We start from the raw sequence: 17,775 nt of genomic DNA, 5'->3' as shown, positions 1-17,775 counted from the left end.
TGTTCTCTTATTCTGCTCAATAATCAGCTTTTTTTTCCAAAATGGAGATGTTCACTAGCCAATGACATTAAAGATGCTCGTCCCACATCCCTAGAATACTCCACCCGAGTGGCAAAGAGTCAGCTCTGGTTTAGTTTTAACAAGTAGATGGTTGCAAAGTTTTGCAAAATGTAGGATGGCATAAGGCACGATAAATTAGAGGTGCGGATTCACTATTGCCTGACTGATACGCTACACAATGCCTGTAAATATGTTTAGAGACTTCAATAGCATCCTTCTTGAACGGTGATGGTAAATTTTGTTCCTCGGGGAATTGCTTGCACTGAGCATAGAGAATTTTCCAAAATGGAATCATACGACGAGGATGGGATTCGAACCCATGCGTGCAGAGCACAATGGATTAGCAATCCATCGCCTTAACCACTCAGCCACCCCGTCAACAAAGGTACCTTTACCGAACCCACATTTGGAAAACAGTCGTGATGATTCTTAGGTTTCATTTTCTTTCCACATGCAACAGCGCCGTACATCAGACATTGGCTCAGCAGGTCTTGTTTTACATCCAACGTGGTGACCCATGCTAATGGCATAAATACTAAACATTCAGTCCTCTCTGCTTCTCATTTATGTTGGCATTTCCCTAGCATTCCCTAAATCTGTCAGTTCTGTCTTCTATCTAACTTTTAAAGTAAAACAGGCCACAATTCATGCAAGGCAAATGCATGGATTACATACCTATGGACAAATTATCCATGTCTTTTCCAAAAACGATCGTCCCAAGCCGATTTCATTTAGAATTGTCACGATGCAAAATGACAGAGAACTGCATGCTGCTGCCAAGTATGTGATGGGACTCGACTTCCTTGCTGTTCTATAGTGGTAGCCACCTGAAACCACATTCTGCATAGGATCTGTTCACACTTAATTTGCCATCTCTATGACAAATAGCAAAACTTAGAACCACTCCTCAAAATCATCCTACATTTAAAAATTCTTCTCCTGGATCATCATTGCCATCTTTCTGGTTTTCCACAGTTTTGCTCATGGGCGCTGTGGCTTAGTTGGTTAAAGCGCCTGTCTAGTAAACAGGAGATCCTGAGTTCAACTCTCAGGAGTGCCTTGTTCTCTTATTCTGCTCAATAATCAGCTTTTTTTTTTCCAAAAGGGAGATGTTCACTAGCCAATGACATTAAAGATGCTCGTCCCACATCCCTAGAATACTCCACCCGAGTGACAAAGAGTCAGCTCTGGTTTAGTTTTAACAAGTAGATGGTTGCAAAGTTTTGCAAAATGTAGGATGGCATAAGGCACGATAAATTAGAGGTCCCGATTCACTACTGCCTGACTGATACGCTACATAATGCCTGTAAATATGTTTAGAAACTTTTATAGCACCCTTCTTGAACAGTGATGGTAAATTTTCTTCCTCGGGGAATTGCTTGCGCTGAGCATAGAGAATTTTCCAAAATTGAATCATACGACGAGGATGGGATTCGAACCCATGCGTGCAGAGCACAATGGGTTAGCAGTCCATCGCCTTAACCACTCAGCCACCCCGACAACGAAAGTACCTTTACCGAACCCACATTTGGAAAACAGTCGTGATGATTCTTAGGTTTCATTTTCTTTCCGCATGCAACAGCGCCGTACATCAGTCATTGGCTCAGCAGGTCTTGTTTTACATCCAACGTGGTGACCCATGCTAATGGCATAAATACTAAACATTCAGTCCTCTCTGCTTCTCATTTATGTTGGCATTTCCCTAGCATTCCCTAAATCTGTCAGTTCTGTCTTCTATCTAACTTTTAAAGTAAAACAGGCCACAATTCATGCAAGGCAAATGCATGGATTACATACCTATGGACAAATTATCCATGTCTTTTCCAAAAACGATCGTCCCAAGCCGATTTCATTTAGAATTGTCACGATGCAAAATGACAGAGAACTGCATGCTGCTACCAAGTATGGGACGGGACTCGACTTACTTGCTGTTCTATAGTGGCAGCCACCTGAAACTACATGCTGCATAGGATCTGTTCACACTTAATTTGCCATCTCTGTGACAAATAGCAAAACTTAGAACCACTCCACAAAATCATCCTACATTTAAAAATTCTTCTCCTGGATCATCTTTGCCATCTTTCTGGTTTTCCACAGTTTTGCTCATGGGCACTGTGGCTTAGTTGGTTAAAGCGCCTGTCTAGTAAACAGGAGATCCTGAGTTCAACTCTCAGCAGTGCCTTGTTCTCTTATTCTGCTCAATAATCAGCTTTTTTTTCCAAAAGGGAGATGTTCACTAGCCAATGACATTAAAGATGCTCGTCCCACATCCCTAGAATACTCCACCCGAGTGGCAAAGAGTCAGCTCTGGTTTAGTTTTAACAAGTAGATGGTTGCAAAGTTTTGCAAAATGTAGGATGGCATAAGGCACGATAAATTAGAGGTGCGGATTCACTATTGCCTGACTGATACGCTACACAATGCCTGTAAATATGTTTAGAGACTTCAATAGCATCCTTCTTGAACGGTGATGGTAAATTTTGTTCCTCGGGGAATTGCTTGCACTGAGCATAGAGAATTTTCCAAAATGGAATCATACGACGAGGATGGGATTCGAACCCATGCGTGCAGAGCACAATGGATTAGCAATCCATCGCCTTAACCACTCAGCCACCCCGTCAACAAAGGTACCTTTACCGAACCCACATTTGGAAAACAGTCGTGATGATTCTTAGGTTTCATTTTCTTTCCACATGCAACAGCGCCGTACATCAGACATTGGCTCAGCAGGTCTTGTTTTACATCCAACGTGGTGACCCATGCTAATGGCATAAATACTAAACATTCAGTCCTCTCTGCTTCTCATTTATGTTGGCATTTCCCTAGCATTCCCTAAATCTGTCAGTTCTGTCTTCTATCTAACTTTTAAAGTAAAACAGGCCACAATTCATGCAAGGCAAATGCATGGATTACATACCTATGGACAAATTATCCATGTCTTTTCCAAAAACGATCGTCCCAAGCCGATTTCATTTAGAATTGTCACGATGCAAAATGACAGAGAACTGCATGCTGCTGCCAAGTATGTGATGGGACTCGACTTCCTTGCTGTTCTATAGTGGTAGCCACCTGAAACCACATTCTGCATAGGATCTGTTCACACTTAATTTGCCATCTCTATGACAAATAGCAAAACTTAGAACCACTCCTCAAAATCATCCTACATTTAAAAATTCTTCTCCTGGATCATCATTGCCATCTTTCTGGTTTTCCACAGTTTTGCTCATGGGCGCTGTGGCTTAGTTGGTTAAAGCGCCTGTCTAGTAAACAGGAGATCCTGAGTTCAACTCTCAGGAGTGCCTTGTTCTCTTATTCTGCTCAATAATCAGCTTTTTTTTCCAAAAGGGAGATGTTCACTAGCCAATGACATTAAAGATGCTCGTCCCACATCCCTAGAATACTCCACCCGAGTGACAAAGAGTCAGCTCTGGTTTAGTTTTAACAAGTAGATGGTTGCAAAGTTTTGCAAAATGTAGGATGGCATAAGGCACGATAAATTAGAGGTCCCGATTCACTACTGCCTGACTGATACGCTACATAATGCCTGTAAATATGTTTAGAAACTTTTATAGCACCCTTCTTGAACAGTGATGGTAAATTTTCTTCCTCGGGGAATTGCTTGCGCTGAGCATAGAGAATTTTCCAAAATTGAATCATACGACGAGGATGGGATTCGAACCCATGCGTGCAGAGCACAATGGGTTAGCAGTCCATCGCCTTAACCACTCAGCCACCCCGACAACGAAAGTACCTTTACCGAACCCACATTTGGAAAACAGTCGTGATGATTCTTAGGTTTCATTTTCTTTCCGCATGCAACAGCGCCGTACATCAGTCATTGGCTCAGCAGGTCTTGTTTTACATCCAACGTGGTGACCCATGCTAATGGCATAAATACTAAACATTCAGTCCTCTCTGCTTCTCATTTATGTTGGCATTTCCCTAGCATTCCCTAAATCTGTCAGTTCTGTCTTCTATCTAACTTTTAAAGTAAAACAGGCCACAATTCATGCAAGGCAAATGCATGGATTACATACCTATGGACAAATTATCCATGTCTTTTCCAAAAACGATCGTCCCAAGCCGATTTCATTTAGAATTGTCACGATGCAAAATGACAGAGAACTGCATGCTGCTACCAAGTATGGGACGGGACTCGACTTACTTGCTGTTCTATAGTGGCAGCCACCTGAAACTACATGCTGCATAGGATCTGTTCACACTTAATTTGCCATCTCTGTGACAAATAGCAAAACTTAGAACCACTCCACAAAATCATCCTACATTTAAAAATTCTTCTCCTGGATCATCTTTGCCATCTTTCTGGTTTTCCACAGTTTTGCTCATGGGCACTGTGGCTTAGTTGGTTAAAGCGCCTGTCTAGTAAACAGGAGATCCTGAGTTCAACTCTCAGCAGTGCCTTGTTCTCTTATTCTGCTCAATAATCAGCTTTTTTTTCCAAAAGGGAGATGTTCACTAGCCAATGACATTAAAGATGCTCGTCCCACATCCCTAGAATACTCCACCCGAGTGACAAAGAGTCAGCTCTGGTTTAGTTTTAACAAGTAGATGGTTGCAAAGTTTTGCAAAATGTAGGATGGCATAAGGCACGATAAATTAGAGGAGTGGATTCACTATTGCCTGACTGATACGCTACATAATGCCTGTAAATATGTTTAGAGACTTCAATAGCATCCTTCTTGAACAGTGATGGTAAATTTTCTTCCTCGGGCAATAGCTTGCACTGAGCATAGAGAATTTTCCAAAATTGAATCATACGACGAGGATGGGATTCGATCCCATGCGTGCAGAGCACAATGGATTAGCAGTCCATCGCCTTAACCACTCGGCCACCCCGTCAACAAAAGTACCTTTACCGAACCCACATTTGGAAAACAGTCGTGATGATTCTTAGGTTTCATTTTCTTTCCACATGCAACAGCGCCGTACATCAGACATTGGCTCAGCAGGTCTTGTTTTACATCCAACGTGGTGACCCATGCTAATGGCATAAATACTAAACATTCAGTCCTCTCTGCTTCTCATTTATGTTGGCATTTCCCTAGCATTCCCTAAATCTGTCAATTCTGTCTTCTATCTAACTTTTAAAGTAAAACAGGGCACAATTCATGCAAGGCAAATGCATGGATTACATACCTATGGACAAATTATCCATGTCTTTTCCAAAAAGGATCGTCCCAAGCCGATTTCATTTAGAATCGTCACGATGCAAAATGACAGAGAACTGCATGCTGCTGCCAAGTATGTGATGGGACTCGACTTCCTTGCTGTTCTATAGTGGTAGCCACCTGAAACCACATTCTGTATAGGATATGTTCACACTTAATTTGCCATCTCTATGACAAATAGCAAAACTTAGAACCACTCCTCAAAATCATCCTACATTTAAAAATTCTTCTCCTGGATCATCATTGCCATCTTTCTGGTTTTCCACAGTTTTGCTCATGGGCGCTGTGGCTTAGTTTGTTAAAGCGCCTGTCTAGTAAACAGGAGATCCTGAGTTCAACTCTCAGCAGTGCCTTGTTCTCTTATTCTGCTCAATAATCAGCTTTTTTTTCCAAAAGGGAGATGTTCACTAGCCAATGACATTAAAGATGCTCGTCCCACATCCCTAGAATACTCCACCCGAGTGGCAAAGAGTCAGCTCTGGTTTAGTTTTAACAAGTAGATGGTTGCAACGTTTTGCAAAATGCAGGATGGCATAAGGCACGATAAATTAGAGGTCCCGATTCACTACTGCCTGACTGATACGCTACATAATGCCTGTAAATATGTTTAGAGACTTCAATAGCATCCTTCTTGAACGGTGATGGTAAATTTTCTTCCTCGGGGAATTGCTTGCACTGAGCATAGAGAATTTTCCAAAATGGAATCATACGACGAGGATGGGATTCGAACCCATGCGTGCAGAGCACAATGGATTAGCAATCCATTGCCTTAACCACTCAGCCACCCCGTCAACAAAAGTACCTTTACCGAACCCACATTTGGAAAACAGTCGTGATGATTCTTAGGTTTCATTTTCTTTCCACATGCAACAGCGCCGTACATCAGACATTGGCTCAGCAGGTCTTGTTTTACATCCAACGTGGTGACCCATGCTAATGGCATAAATACTAAACATTCAGTCCTCTCTGCTTCTCATTTATGTTGGCATTTCCCTAGCATTCCCTAAATCTGTCAGTTCTGTCTTCTATCTAACTTTTAAAGTAAAACAGGCCACAATTCATGCAAGGCAAATGCATGGATTACATACCTATGGACAAATTATCCATGTCTTTTCCAAAAACGATCGTCCCAAGCCGATTTCATTTAGAATTGTCACGATGCAAAATGACAGAGAACTGCATGCTGCTACCAAGTATGGGACGGGACTCGACTTACTTGCTGTTCTATAGTGGCAGCCACCTGAAACTACATGCTGCATAGGATCTGTTCACACTTAATTTGCCATCTCTGTGACAAATAGCAAAACTTAGAACCACTCCACAAAATCATCCTACATTTAAAAATTCTTCTCCTGGATCATCTTTGCCATCTTTCTGGTTTTCCACAGTTTTGCTCATGGGCGCTGTGGCTTAGTTGGTTAAAGCGCCTGTCTAGTAAACAGGAGATCCTGAGTTCAACTCTCAGCAGTGCCTTGTTCTCTTATTCTGCTCAATAATCAGCTTTTTTTCCAAAAGGGAGATGTTCACTAGCCAATGACATTAAAGATGCTCGTCCCACATCCCTAGAATACTCCACCCGAGTGGCAAAGAGTCAGCTCTGGTTTAGTTTTAACAAGTAGATGGTTGCAAAGTTTTGCAAAATGTAGGATGGCATAAGGCACGATAAATTAGAGGTGCGGATTCACTATTGCCTGACTGATACGCTACACAATGCCTGTAAATATGTTTAGAGACTTCAATAGCATCCTTCTTGAACGGTGATGGTAAATTTTCTTCCTCGGGGAATTGCTTGCACTGAGCATAGAGAATTTTCCAAAATGGAATCATACGACGAGGATGGGATTCGAACCCATGCGTGCAGAGCACAATGGATTAGCAATCCACCGCCTTAACCACTCAGCCACCCCGTCAACAAAGGTACCTTTACCGAACCCACATTTGGAAAACAGTCGTGATGATTCTTAGGTTTCATTTTCTTTCCACATGCAACAGCGCCGTACATCAGACATTGGCTCAGCAGGTCTTGTTTTACATCCAACGTGGTGACCCATGCTAATGGCATAAATACTAAACATTCAGTCCTCTCTGCTTCTCATTTATGTTGGCATTTCCCTAGCATTCCCTAAATCTGTCAGTTCTGTCTTCTATCTAACTTTTAAAGTAAAACAGGCCACAATTCATGCAAGGCAAATGCATGGATTACATACCTATGGACAAATTATCCATGTCTTTTCCAAAAACGATCGTCCCAAGCCGATTTCATTTAGAATTGTCACGATGCAAAATGACAGAGAACTGCATGCTGCTACCAAGTATGGGACGGGACTCGACTTCCTTGCTGTTCTATAGTGGCAGCCACCTGAAACTACATGCTGCATAGGATCTGTTCACACTTAATTTGCCATCTCTGTGACAAATAGCAAAACTTAGAACCACTCCACAAAATCATCCTACATTTAAAAATTCTTCTCCTGGATCATCTTTGCCATCTTTCTGGTTTTCCACAGTTTTGCTCATGGGCACTGTGGCTTAGTTGGTTAAAGCGCCTGTCTAGTAAACAGGAGATCCTGAGTTCAACTCTCAGCAGTGCCTTGTTCTCTTATTCTGCTCAATAATCAGCTTTTTTTTTCCAAAAGGGAGATGTTCACTAGCCAATGACATTAAAGATGCTCGTCCCACATCCCTAGAATACTCCACCCGAGTGACAAAGAGTCAGCTCTGGTTTAGTTTTAACAAGTAGATGGTTGCAAAGTTTTGCAAAATGTAGGATGGCATAAGGCACGATAAATTAGAGGAGTGGATTCACTATTGCCTGACTGATACGCTACATAATGCCTGTAAATATGTTTAGAGACTTCAATAGCACCCTTCTTGAACAGTGATGGTAAATTTTCTTCCTCGGGCAATAGCTTGCACTGAGCATAGAGAATTTTCCAAAATTGAATCATACGACGAGGATGGGATTCGAACCCATGCGTGCAGAGCACAATGGGTTAGCAGTCCATCGCCTTAACCACTCAGCCACCCCGTCAACAAAAGTACCTTTACCGAACCCACATTTGGAAAACAGTCGTGATGATTCTTAGGTTTCATTTTCTTTCCACATGCAACAGCGCCGTACATCAGACATTGGCTCAGCAGGTCTTGTTTTACATCCAACGTGGTGACCCATGCTAATGGCATAAATACTAAACATTCAGTCCTCTCTGCTTCTCATTTATGTTGGCATTTCCCTAGCATTCCCTAAATCTGTCAGTTCTGTCTTCTATCTAACTTTTAAAGTAAAACAGGCCACAATTCATGCAAGGCAAATGCATGGATTACATACCTATGGACAAATTATCCATGTCTTTTCCAAAAAGGATCGTCCCAAGCCGATTTCATTTAGAATTGTCACGATGCAAAATGACAGAGAACTGCATGCTGCTACCAAGTATGGGACGGGACTCGACTTCCTTGCTGTTCTATAGTGGCAGCCACCTGAAACTACATGCTGCATAGGATCTGTTCACACTTAATTTGCCATCTCTGTGACAAATAGCAAAACTTAGAACCACTCCACAAAATCATCCTACATTTAAAAATTCTTCTCCTGGATCATCCTTGCCATCTTTCTGGTTTTCCACAGTTTTGCTCATGGGCGCTGTGGCTTAGTTGGTTAAAGCGCCTGTCTAGTAAACAGGAGATCCTGAGTTCAACTCTCAGCAGTGCCTTGTTCTCTTATTCTGCTCAATAATCAGCTTTTTTTTCCAAAAGAGAGATGTTCACCAGCCAATGACATTAAAGATGCTCGTCCCACATCCCTAGAATACTCCACCTGAGTGACAAAGAGTCAGCTCTGGTTTAGTTTTAACAAGTAGATGGTTGCAATGTTTTGCAAAATGTAGGATGGCATAAGGCACGATAAATTAGAGGTCCCGATTCACTACTGCCTGACTGATACGCTACATAATGCCTGTAAATATGTTTAGAGACTTTAATAGCACCCTTCTTGAACAGTGATGGTAAATTTTCTTCCTCGGGGAATTGCTTGCGCTGAGCATAGAGAATTTTCCAAAATTGAATCATACGACGAGGATGGGATTCGAACCCATGCGTGCAGAGCACAATGGGTTAGCAGTCCATCGCCTTAACCACTCAGCCACCCCGACAACAAAAGTACCTTTACCGAACCCACATTTGGAAAACAGTCGTGATGATTCTTAGGTTTCATTTTCTTTCCACATGCAACAGCGCCGTACATCAGACATTGGCTCAGCAGGTCTTGTTTTACATCCAACGTGGTGACCCATGCTAATGGCATAAATACTAAACATTCAGTCCTCTCTGCTTCTCATTTATGTTGGCATTTCCCTAGCATTCCCTAAATCTGTCAATTCTGTCTTCTATCTAACTTTTAAAGTAAAACAGGCCACAATTCATGCAAGGCAAATGCATGGATTACATACCTATGGACAAATTATCCATGTCTTTTCGAAAAAGGATCGTCCCAAGCCGATTTCATTTAGAATCGTCACGATGCAAAATGACAGAGAACTGCATGCTGCTGCCAAGTATGTGATGGGACTCGACTTCCTTGCTGTTCTATAGTGGTAGCCACCTGAAACCACATTCTGCATAGGATCTGTTCACACTTAAAGGAGATGTCCCGAGGCAGCAAGTGGGGTTATACACTTCTGTATGGCCATAATAATGCACTTTGTAATATACATTGTGCATTAATTATGAGCCATACAGAAGTTATAAAAAGTTTTTTACTTACCTGCTCCGTTGCTAGCGTCCTGGTCTCCATGGTGCCGACTAATTTTTGGCCTCCGATGGCCAAATTAGCCGCGCTTGCGCAGTCCGGGTCTTCTGCTGTTCTCTATGGGGCTCCGTGTAGCTCCGTGTAGCTCCGCCCCGTCACGTGCCGATTCCAGCCAATCAGGAGGCTGGAATCGGCAGTGGACCGCACAGAAGAGCTGCGGTCCACGAAGATAGAGGATCCCGGCGGCCATCTTCAGCGGTAAGTATTGAAGTCACCGGACCGCCGGGATTCAGGTAAGCGCTGTGCGGGTGGTTTTTTTAACCCCTGCATCGGGGTTGTCTCGCGCCGAACGGGGGGGGGGTTTAAAAAAAAAAAAACCCGTTTCGGCGCGGGACATCTCCTTTAATTTGCCATCTCTATGACAAATAGCAAAACTTAGAACCACTCCTCAAAATCATCCTACATTTAAAAATTCTTCTCCTGGATCATCATTGCCATCTTTCTGGTTTTCCACAGTTTTGCTCATGGGCGCTGTGGCTTAGTTTGTTAAAGCGCCTGTCTAGTAAACAGGAGATCCTGAGTTCAACTCTCAGCAGTGCCTTGTTCTCTTATTCTGCTCAATAATCAGCTTTTTTTTCCAAAAGGGAGATGTTCACTAGCCAATGACATTAAAGATGCTCGTCCCACATCCCTAGAATACTCCACCCGAGTGACAAAGAGTCAGCTCTGGTTTAGTTTTAACAAGTAGATGGTTGCAACGTTTTGCAAAATGTAGGATGGCATAAGGCACGATAAATTAGAGGTCCCGATTCACTACTGCCTGACTGATACGCTACATAATGCCTGTAAATATGTTTAGAGACTTCAATAGCATCCTTCTTGAACGGTGATGGTAAATTTTCTTCCTCGGGGAATTGCTTGCACTGAGCATAGAGAATTTTCCAAAATGGAATCATACGGCGAGGATGGGGTTCGAACCCATGCGTGCAGAGCACAATGGATTAGCAATCCATTACCTTAACCACTCAGCCACCCCGTCAACAAAAGTACCTTTACCGAACCCACATTTGGAAAACAGTCGTGATGATTCTTAGGTTTCATTTTCTTTCCACATGCAACAGCGCCGTACATCAGACATTGGCTCAGCAGGTCTTGTTTTACATCCAACGTGGTGACCCATGCTAATGGCATAAATACTAAACATTCAGTCCTCTCTGCTTCTCATTTATGTTGGCATTTCCCTAGCATTCCCTAAATCTGTCAGTTCTGTCTTCTATCTAACTTTTAAAGTAAAACAGGCCACAATTCATGCAAGGCAAATGCATGGATTACATACCTATGGACAAATTATCCATGTCTTTTCCAAAAACGATCGTCCCAAGCCGATTTCATTTAGAATTGTCACGATGCAAAATGACAGAGAACTGCATGCTGCTACCAAGTATGGGACGGGACTCGACTTCCTTGCTGTTCTATAGTGGCAGCCACCTGAAACTACATGCTGCATAGGATCTGTTCACACTTAATTTGCCATCTCTGTGACAAATAGCAAAACTTAGAACCACTCCACAAAATCATCCTACATTTAAAAATTCTTCTCCTGGATCATCTTTGCCATCTTTCTGGTTTTCCACAGTTTTGCTCATGGGCACTGTGGCTTAGTTGGTTAAAGCGCCTGTCTAGTAAACAGGAGATCCTGAGTTCAACTCTCAGCAGTGCCTTGTTCTCTTATTCTGCTCAATAATCAGCTTTTTTTTCCAAAAGGGAGATGTTCACTAGCCAATGACATTAAAGATGCTCGTCCCACATCCCTAGAATACTCCACCCGAGTGGCAAAGAGTCAGCTCTGGTTTAGTTTTAACAAGTAGATGGTTGCAAAGTTTTGCAAAATGTAGGATGGCATAAGGCACGATAAATTAGAGGTGCGGATTCACTATTGCCTGACTGATACGCTACACAATGCCTGTAAATATGTTTAGAGACTTCAATAGCATCCTTCTTGAACGGTGATGGTAAATTTTCTTCCTCGGGGAATTGCTTGCACTGAGCATAGAGAATTTTCCAAAATGGAATCATACGACGAGGATGGGATTCGAACCCATGCGTGCAGAGCACAATGGATTAGCATTCCATCGCCTTAACCACTCAGCCACCCCGTCAACAAAGGTACCTTTACCGAACCCACATTTGGAAAACAGTCGTGATGATTCTTAGGTTTCATTTTCTTTCCACATGCAACAGCGCCGTACATCAGACATTGGCTCAGCAGGTCTTGTTTTACATCCAACGTGATGACCCATGCTAATGGCATAAATACTAAACATTCAGTCCTCTCTGCTTCTCATTTATGTTGGCATTTCCCTAGCATTCCCTAAATCTGTCAGTTCTGTCTTCTATCTAACTTTTAAAGTAAAACAGGCCACAATTCATGCAAGGCAAATGCATGGATTACATACCTATGGACAAATTATCCATGTCTTTTCCAAAAACGATCGTCCCAAGCCGATTTCATTTAGAATTGTCACGATGCAAAATGACAGAGAACTGCATGCTGCTACCAAGTATGGGACGGGACTCGACTTCCTTGCTGTTCTATAGTGGCAGCCACCTGAAACTACATGCTGCATAGGATCTGTTCACACTTAATTTGCCATTTCTGTGACAAATAGCAAAACTTAGAACCACTCCACAAAATCATCCTACATTTAAAAATTCTTCTCCTGGATCATCTTTGCCATCTTTCTGGTTTTCCACAGTTTTGCTCATGGGCACTGTGGCTTAGTTGGTTAAAGCGCCTGTCTAGTAAACAGGAGATCCTGAGTTCAACTGTCAGCAGTGCCTTGTTCTCTTATTCTGCTCAATAATCAGCTTTTTATTCCAAAAGGGAGATGTTCACTAGCCAATGACATTAAAGATGCTCGTCCCACATCCCTAGAATACTCCACCCGAGTGACAAAGAGTCAGCTCTGGTTTAGTTTTAACAAGTAGATGGTTGCAAAGTTTTGCAAAATGTAGGATGGCATAAGGCACGATAAATTAGAGGAGTGGATTCACTATTGCCTGACTGATACGCTACATAATGCCTGTAAATATGTTTAGAGACTTCAATAGCACCCTTCTTGAACAGTGATGGTAAATTTTCTTCCTCGGGCAATAGCTTGCACTGAGCATAGAGAATTTTCCAAAATTGAATCATACGACGAGGATGGGATTCGAACCCATGCGTGCAGAGCACAATGGGTTAGCAGTCCATCGCCTTAACCACTCAGCCACCCCGACAACGAAAGTACCTTTACCGAACCCACATTTGGAAAACAGTCGTGATGATTCTTAGGTTTCATTTTCTTTCCACATGCAACAACGCTGTACATCAGACATTGGCTCAGCAGGTCTTGTTTTACATCCAACGTGGTGACCCATGCTAATGGCATAAATACTAAACATTCAGTCCTCTCTGCTTCTCATTTATGTTGGCATTTCCCTAGCATTCCCTAAATCTGTCAGTTCTGTCTTCTATCTAACTTTTAAAGTAAAACAGGCCACAATTCATGCAAGGCAAATGCATGGATTACATACCTATGGACAAATTATCCATGTCTTTTCCAAAAACGATCGTCCCAAGCCGATTTCATTTAGAATTGTCACGATGCAAAATGACAGAGAACTGCATGCTGCTGCCAAGTATGTGATGGGACTCGACTTCCTTGCTGTTCTATAGTGGTAGCCACCTGAAACTACATGCTGCATAGGATCTGTTCACACTTAATTTGCCATTTCTGTGACAAATAGCAAAACTTAGAACCACTCCACAAAATCATCCTACATTTAAAAATTCTTCTCCTGGATCATCTTTGCCATCTTTCTGGTTTTCCACAGTTTTGCTCATGGGCACTGTGGCTTAGTTGGTTAAAGCGCCTGTCTAGTAAACAGGAGATCCTGAGTTCAACTGTCAGCAGTGCCTTGTTCTCTTATTCTGCTCAATAATCAGCTTTTTATTCCAAAAGGGAGATGTTCACTAGCCAATGACATTAAAGATGCTCGTCCCACATCCCTAGAATACTCCACCCGAGTGACAAAGAGTCAGCTCTGGTTTAGTTTTAACAAGTAGATGGTTGCAAAGTTTTGCAAAATGTAGGATGGCATAAGGCACGATAAATTAGAGGAGTGGATTCACTATTGCCTGACTGATACGCTACATAATGCCTGTAAATATGTTTAGAGACTTCAATAGCACCCTTCTTGAACAGTGATGGTAAATTTTCTTCCTCGGGCAATAGCTTGCACTGAGCATAGAGAATTTTCCAAAATTGAATCATACGACGAGGATGGGATTCGAACCCATGCGTGCAGAGCACAATGGGTTAGCAGTCCATCGCCTTAACCACTCAGCCACCCGACAACGAAAGTACCTTTACCGAACCCACATTTGGAAAACAGTCGTGATGATTCTTAGGTTTCATTTTCTTTCCACATGCAACAGCGCCGTACATCAGACATTGGCTCAGCAGGTCTTGTTTTACATCCAACGTGATGACCCATGCTAATGGCATAAATACTAAACATTCAGTCCTCTCTGCTTCTCATTTATGTTGGCATTTCCCTAGCATTCCCTAAATCTGTCAATTCTTTCTTCTATCTAACTTTTAAAGTAAAACAGGCCACAATTCATGCAAGGCAAATGCATGGATTACATACCTATGGAACCCGAAAATTCCCAGCACTTGATGCCATTCCAACTTTCGCTGCACACTGACAAATTATCCATGTCTTTTCCAAAAAGGATCGTCCCAAGCCGATTTCATTTAGAATTGTCACGATGCAAAATGACAGAGAACTGCATGCTGCTACCAAGTAAGGGACGGGACTCGACTTCCTTGCTGTTCTATAGTGGCAGCCACCTGAAACTACATGCTGCATAGGATCTGTTCACACTTAATTTGCCACCTCTGTGACAAATAGCAAAACTTAGAACCACTCCACAAAATCATCCTACATTTAAAAATTCTTCTCCTGGATCATCTTTGCCATCTTTCTGGTTTTCCACAGTTTTGCTCATGGGCGCTGTGGCTTGGTTGGTTTAAGCGCCTCTTTATTAAACAGGAGATCCTGAGTTCAACTCTCAGCAGTGCCTTGTTCTCTTATTCTGCTCAATAATCAGCTTTTTTTTCCAAAAGGGAGATGTTCACTAGCCAATGACATTAAAGATGCTCGTCCCACATCCCTAGAATACTCCACCCGAGTGACAAAGAGTCAGCTCTGGTTTAGTTTTAACAAGTAGATGGTTGCAAAGTTTTGCAAAATGTAGGATGGCATAAGGCACGATAAATTAGAGGAGTGGATTCACTATTGCCTGACTGATACGCTACATAATGCCTGTAAATATGTTTAGAGACTTGAATAGCACCCTTCTTGAACAGTGATGGTAAATTTTCTTCCTCGGGGCATTGCTTGCGCTGAGCATAGAGAATTTTCCAAAATGGAATCATACGACGAGGATGGGATTCGAACACATGCGTGCAGAGCACAATGGGTTAGCAGTCCATCGGCTTAACCACTCAGCCACCCCGTCAACAAAAGTACCTTTACCGAACCCACATTTGGAAAACAGTCGTGATGATTCTTAGGTTTCATTTTCTTTCCACATGCAACAGCGCCGTACATCAGACATTGGCTCAGCAGGTCTTGTTTTACATCCAACGTGATGACCCATGCTAATGGCATAAATACTAAACATTCAGTCCTCTCTGCTTCTCATTTATGTTGGCATTTCCCTAGCATTCCCTAAATCTGTCAATTCTGTCTTCTATCTAACTTTTAAAGTAAAACAGGCCACAATTCATGCAAGGCAAATGCATGGATTACATACTTATGGACAAATTATCCATGTCTTTTCCAAAAAGGATCGTCCCAAGCTGATTTCATTTAGAATCGTCACGATGCAAAATGACAGAGAACTGCATGCTGCTGCCAAGTATGTGATGGGACTCGACTTCCTTGCTGTTCTATAGTGGTAGCCACCTGAAACCACATTCTGCATAGGATCTGTTCACACTTAATTTGCCATCTCTATGACAAATAGCAAAACTTAGAACCACTCCTCAAAATCATCCTACATTTAAAAATTCTTCTCCTGGATCATCCTTGCCATCTTTCTGGTTTTCCACCGTTTTGCTCATGGGCGCTGTGGCTTATTTGGTTAAAGCGCCTGTCTAGTAAACAGGAGATCCTGAGTTCAACTCTCAGCAGTGCCTTGTTCTCTTATTCTGCTCAATAATCAGCTTTTTTTTCCAAAAGGGAGATGTTCACTAGCCAATGACATTAAAGATGCTCGTCCCACATCCCTAGAATACTCCACCCGAGTGGCAAAGAGTCAGCTCTGGTTTAGTTTTAACAAGTAGATGGTTGCAACGTTTTGCAAAATGTAGGATGGCATAAGGCACGATAAATTAGAGGTGCCGATACACTATTGCCTGACTGATACGCTACATAATGCCTGTAAAAATGTTTAGAGACTTCAATAGCATCCTTCTTGAACGGTGATGGTAAATTTTCTTCCTCGGGGCATTGCTTGCGCTGAGCATAGAGAATTTTCCAAAAAGGAATCATACGACGAGGATGGGATTTCGAACCCATGCGTGCAGAGCACAATGGATTAGCAGTCCATCGCCTTAACCACTCGGCCACCCCATCAACAAAAGTACCTTTACCGAACCCACATTTGGAAAACAGTCGTGATGATTCTTAGGCTTCATTTTATTTCCACATGCAACAGCGCCGTACATCAGACATTGGCTCAGCAGGTCTTGTTTTACATCCAACGTGATGACCCATGCTAATGGCATACATACTAAACATTCAGTCCTCTCTGCTTCTCATTTATGTTGGCATTTCCCTAGCATTCCTAAATCGATTTCATTTAGAATTGTCACGATGCAAAATGACAGAGAACTGCATGCTGCTGCCAAGTATGTGATGGGACTCGACTTCCTTGCTGTTCTATAGTGGTAGCCACCTGAAACTCCATGCTGCATAGGATCTGTTCACACTTAATTTGCCATCTCTATGACAAATAGCAAAACTTAGAACCACTCCTCAAAATCATCCTACATTTAAAAATTCTTCTCCTGGATCATCCTTGCCATCTTTCTGGTTTTCCACAGTTTTGCTCATGGGCGCTGTGGCTTAGTTGGTTAAAGTGCCTGTCTAGTAAACAGGAGCTCCTGAGTTCAACTCTCAGCAGTGCCTTGTTCTCTTATTCTGCTCAATAATCAGTTTTTTTTTCCAAAAGGGAGATGTTCACTAGCCAATGACATTAAAGATGCTCGTTCCACATCCCTAGAATACTCCACCCGAGTGGCAAAGAGTCAGCTCTGGTTTAGTTTTAACAAGTAGATGGTTGCAACGTTTTGCAAAATGTAGGATGGCATAAGGCACGATAAATTAGAGGTGCCGATTCACTATTGCCTGACTGATACGCTACATAATGCCTGTAAATATGTTTAGAGACTTCAATAGCATCCTTCTTTAACGGTGATGGTAAATTTTCTTCCTCGGGGCATTGCTTGCGCTGAGCATAGAGAATTTTCCAAAAAGGAATCATACGACGAGGATGGGATTCGAACCCATGCGTGCAGAGCACAATGGATTAGCAGTCCATCGCCTTAACCACTCGGCCACCCCGTCAACAAAAGTACCTTTACCGAACCCACATTTGGAAAACAGTCGTGATGATTCTAAGGCTTCATTTTCTTTCCACATGCAACAGCGACGTACATCAGA

The 17,775-nt window shown here is 42.4% G+C and overlaps 5 non-coding genes across 5 annotated transcripts; 4 read left to right on the top strand and 1 right to left on the bottom strand.

The window, feature by feature from the left end:
- The first annotated feature begins 2,168 nt into the window (after positions 1 to 2,168).
- On the top strand, positions 2,169 to 2,242 carry TRNAT-AGU (transfer RNA threonine (anticodon AGU)). The gene has a single exon. It is a non-coding gene; the product is annotated as a tRNA-Thr (tRNA).
- Positions 2,243 to 4,408: 2,166 nt separating this feature from the next.
- On the top strand, positions 4,409 to 4,482 carry TRNAT-AGU (transfer RNA threonine (anticodon AGU)). The gene has a single exon. It is a non-coding gene; the product is annotated as a tRNA-Thr (tRNA).
- Positions 4,483 to 7,767: 3,285 nt separating this feature from the next.
- Positions 7,768 to 7,841, top strand: TRNAT-AGU (transfer RNA threonine (anticodon AGU)). Its single transcript has one exon. It is a non-coding gene; the product is annotated as a tRNA-Thr (tRNA).
- A 3,802-nt stretch (positions 7,842 to 11,643) lies between these two features.
- Positions 11,644 to 11,717, top strand: TRNAT-AGU (transfer RNA threonine (anticodon AGU)). The gene has a single exon. It is a non-coding gene; the product is annotated as a tRNA-Thr (tRNA).
- Positions 11,718 to 17,597: 5,880 nt separating this feature from the next.
- TRNAS-GCU (transfer RNA serine (anticodon GCU)) lies at positions 17,598 to 17,679 on the bottom strand. Its single transcript has one exon. It is a non-coding gene; the product is annotated as a tRNA-Ser (tRNA).
- Positions 17,680 to 17,775: the final 96 nt, after the last annotated feature.

This window comes from Eleutherodactylus coqui, chromosome 11, assembly GCF_035609145.1.
Source record: "Eleutherodactylus coqui strain aEleCoq1 chromosome 11, aEleCoq1.hap1, whole genome shotgun sequence".
Taxonomy (NCBI): Eukaryota; Metazoa; Chordata; class Amphibia; order Anura; family Eleutherodactylidae; genus Eleutherodactylus; species Eleutherodactylus coqui.
The sequence above is the reverse complement of the archived record's forward strand: the minus strand, read 5'-3'. Positions and strand labels throughout refer to the sequence as shown.